The 4,252-nt window shown below is 46.7% G+C and overlaps 1 pseudogene; it reads left to right on the top strand.

Moving 5' to 3' along the window:
• The first annotated feature begins 727 nt into the window (after nucleotides 1-727).
• On the top strand, nucleotides 728-1,579 carry LOC147449077 (flotillin-like protein 2; annotated as a pseudogene).
• The last annotated feature ends 2,673 nt before the right edge of the window (nucleotides 1,580-4,252 follow it).

Below are 4,252 nucleotides of genomic sequence, written 5' to 3'. Positions count from 1 at the left end.
AAGATCACAGTAGTAGTGCATTTTTGTGGGCTCGTGCTCAAGCTTACATATAATGCGCGAGTTTAGGTTAGTTATTTGAATTACCCATCTAATGATCTGGTTTTTTGCCCTTGAGGATAGGAATTCCCAACCACACGTGTGCATGGTTAGGGCATTAGAATGGCGTCAGCACTATTCGAGACGGGGTAGGGAAAGGTCAGTCAACGACCTTTCCCGGCCGTCAAGGGTCGCTGGGAGGGGGGCTGTGAGGTATTCAGAACTGGCAAATGGCAGCTACGTCGTCAGGTGACAGTCCTCTACATGAAGGGGCGGCAATCCTGTGCAGGACTCGTGTTACAGTGCTTGCAGGTCTGCAGGTCCAGTGCAAGAGCTCCATGGCCTCTGCATATTCCGGATGCTGAGTTGTCGAACTGTTTGCACATTCCGGCTGCTCACGTGGCTGCCTATGGTTGCTCGATAGAGCTCCAAGATTCTGGGTGCTGATGTGTCAGCCGCTTGTGTCTTTCCTGCTGCTGACGGGTCGTTTTGGTACGACGTCATCCAATTTTCCTGCTCCATGCTGAGTTGGCGAAGATCTAAAGGCCAAGCCCCAGATTACGGATGATAATGGAGCCAGGATGGAGGGTTGCGATCTGCTGCCCCCCGACCAGCGACCTTGACGAGGTATTGAATGAAGCCTAAGCGGTGGGATCGACAACAAGGCTTCATTCAATACCTCGTCAGCACTATGCCTCTATTCGAAAACACAAGAAAGGCTGAGATAGCTCAAGCTGATGCAAAGTTGGCCAAGAAATTGGAGCTGTGGTCGCAAGAGGTAGATCTTGCCAAGATACAAAGAACAAATGCAACTGCTATGAAAGAAGCTGAGGTACAGCAAGAGATTGAAGTTCGTCGTGCACAAGCAGAGCTTGAGCGCCTTCGTGCCAGAGATGTGGTCCCAGCGACCATTCGATGCGAAATAGCCTTGCAAGGAGCACATACAAAATTTCTTGAGCGGCAACGGGCCGCGGAAGCCAAGCTCTTTGAGCAGCAGTGAGAGGCAGATGCCATAATCTACCACAGCGAGCGCAAGACAAATGCGCAACGCCAAGTGGCCGATGCAGAGGCATATGTAAGTATGAAGAGAGCTGATGCAAATCTGTACATGGCACAAAAGGAAGCCGAAGGCATAGTGATGACGGCAGAAGCAAAGAGAGTGCTGTTGGGGAAGCTTTTGAAGGAGATGAATGGGGATTACAAGAGTTTGCACAACTTCCTAATGTTGGATAGGGGCATTTATCAAGAGATGGGGCGCATAACTGCCGAGGCCATCAAGGGGCTCAGCCTGAGGATAAGCATATGGGATATGACATCCAAGAGTGGCTCTAGGAGCTCATCGAGTGCATATGAGCAATTCTCCAATATATACAAGAGCATCCCCCCTTTGCTCACCACAATTCAGGATCATACCGAAGTAACTCCGCTGCCTTTCCTTGCTACTTTGCCTAGTCAAGAGGCCAATACTTCCTCTACAAAGGAGGCAGTGAAGAAGCTTTTGGTTCAAGCATGTAGATTAGCTCAAGGGAGTGGACTCTACTAGGAGCTCAATATTGCAAATTTTTTGATGAAAAAGCTTTTGAAGCTCAAGATGTAACCTCATTGTAATCGTAGATGGAAAGTGGTCAATTTTTAGAATTGGCTTGTAAGTTGTATTTTTTCAATGTCATTGCCAGGACAACGGCAAGGCCTGACTAGCAAGGGCAAAGCCGGGCTAGGCAGTGTGGAAAGGGAGTCCAACTAGGGCAAAGGGCCGAGGGTCATGCTATATAGTGGGTGGTTGGGTGGTGGACTCCTAGGTTCTAGTTCCCCTTGTCTTACACTGGTATCAGAGCACATGGGAGAGCAGCCATGGAAGGGAGGGGAAGGAGATTTGCATGGCTTCTCTCTCTCTCTCTCTCTCTCTCTCTCTCTCTCTCTCTCTCTCTCTCATGTGAGAGCAAAGCCTCTCTTCTCTCATGCGAGTTTTTCTCTCTTAGGCCTGGACGGAGGAGGAGACCGTGCTTGCATGCTATGTGTGCTCAACTGTACAGGAGGTCGAGGTCGACATGACATAAAAAAATCCGTGGCGTGGGCATGGTCCCTTGATTATGCAGAACGAAGGAGGCCGAGGCCGCACGGGTAAGCACCCTTACACGCTAGGGTGCTCTGAATCGCCCTCATCAAAATCAAGGGTTCTTGGGCTCGGCATGTGCTCGATGGCCTCCTCTGTAATTCCCGTCACGGGATGGAGGCATGGGGAGCACCATAGCGATGCCATGGGAACAGTTTTCCCTGCGTGACAGAGCCGAAAGCCATAGCTGTGCAAGTTTCAAGAAGGCTTTTTATTTTTTGGCATTAAACTCTGATCAAGGGTGCATGCCTACCCCGGGCACACATCCTCCAGATTTCGGCCCCTTGATTATGCAAAGCTCGGAGATCCGAGGTCGATGAGCTACCAAGTTTCATGACGACGTCCCAGCAGCATAGGCTGCATTCGATCGTGACCGTTCATGGCATGGAGTACAACCAGCACGCTTTTATGATGGAATTCATGGATGGAGTGGGGGTATAAGACCACACGCATGCAAGGCCATGCAAGACCGCCGTAATTATGCCATGCAAGGGCATGTAGGCAAAGCATGCAATCCTCTTGGTGCAACTCGGGCAAGGCCCTCTGCAACAGGAAGCAAGGCATCTAAACACGATCAGGCATGTTGAGGAAAGTATTTCACAAGGACATATGCAAAAGATCATCAGACATCACACAAGGCATCGATGGACATACAATTATGCTAATCTTGGCTATGTTTCCCTTCGAGACTACCTATGGGTCAAGTATGCCCATGATCATTATGTACACTTTTCTTGCGCATCGGGCAAGGCCCTTGATAGCAGGAGTAGATCGTCTGTTGCACCAAGCAACAATGTCTAGAAAATCATTTCTCGTTTTTCTCACTGCTTCCATATCATTCTATTTTTGGGGTCGGCAAGGTTGGTCGACAAATGTACTTAAGAAGGTACGCAGTTGATTTTTGTTTATTGTCATCTGCATAACTGGTTACACAATTTTGGTCGTATCTCTACATAAGATAATATATGCGAATGGCATGATGCACTTACCATACATTTTTTTGACTTCAACCACGAATTGATGTAACAACAGCAGGGTTGTCAATTGCTTTTGAAGCATTTGACCTAGATGGAATATGCATCACCTGTATTGCATATATCTAACATGCATCAAAGGTAATGCACTTTTCTCCACTCCAACCACCACATGCACGGCATCACATAAGCACTCAAATTTTGTTGCATACATTAACAACAAGGACTTATTTTTTAACATCTCAAGGAGACATGCATGGCCTCTTACTGGACTTGAAGAAGGAAGCAAGTTCCTTGGCATGGCTGACTCTTTGTCACGGACGGAGGATGCTTACCACACACATTTGAAATTGCTCGACACGGTCGATTCTTTTTGTTATGGTATCTACCGCCATAGGCTTTCAACACAAACATATTTATGTGAAGCAAGGCTTCAATCTACAACTCTTAAGTTGAGATTTTCCCCGTTTGGCGTATGCTATGAGCACACTCCTTTGGGGAATTTCTCCATATGCCTGCAAGATATTTTAGGCCAACTTTATCTCGTGCAACAAAGATGGTTATGATACATTTGAGCGAGCTTTTCTTCCGACATCTCTAGACAACTGGTTACAACAGGTTAAACCATATTCAGTATTTTTTATTTTTCCATGTTTATACATTTACATTGGAAATTAATGCTTTTGTGTAAAGAAAAATTCTTCGACAATTTTACATGAAGCAAGGCTTCTCCCTTGTGCCAAGGTACTTCCCAATGATTTGGAATCACGAGCAGTGGCACACAAGCTTGAAAAACTGGCAAAATAGGAAATATCACCTCACAAAATCCCTACCAACTTAGACTGCAAGGCACTAATGGTTTTGGGATCTCACGTTTGAGGCCATCGCTCTCGCCAAGGGCTTAAAAATCTGTATGCAAGGCATGCGAACCAGGTGGCATAAATTCCACCGCTTCCAAGATTACGCTTCCGCTATCACACCAGACACTCTGTCACGAACAAATTAAGTTCTGGATTGTTTCAATTTTTGGTTGTTGACAATGCACAACACCACTAAAAAGAACCTAAAATTTTGACTAGATTCACCAGCAAAGTGCCCTATTCAAGTCATCCTCATACAGTCACAACCC

The sequence above is a fragment of the Adiantum capillus-veneris genome, chromosome 10 (genome assembly GCF_014529385.1).
Source record: "Adiantum capillus-veneris isolate H3 chromosome 10, ASM1452938v2, whole genome shotgun sequence".
Classification (NCBI taxonomy): Eukaryota; Viridiplantae; Streptophyta; class Polypodiopsida; order Polypodiales; family Pteridaceae; genus Adiantum; species Adiantum capillus-veneris.
The sequence above is the reverse complement of the archived record's forward strand: the minus strand, read 5'-3'. Positions and strand labels throughout refer to the sequence as shown.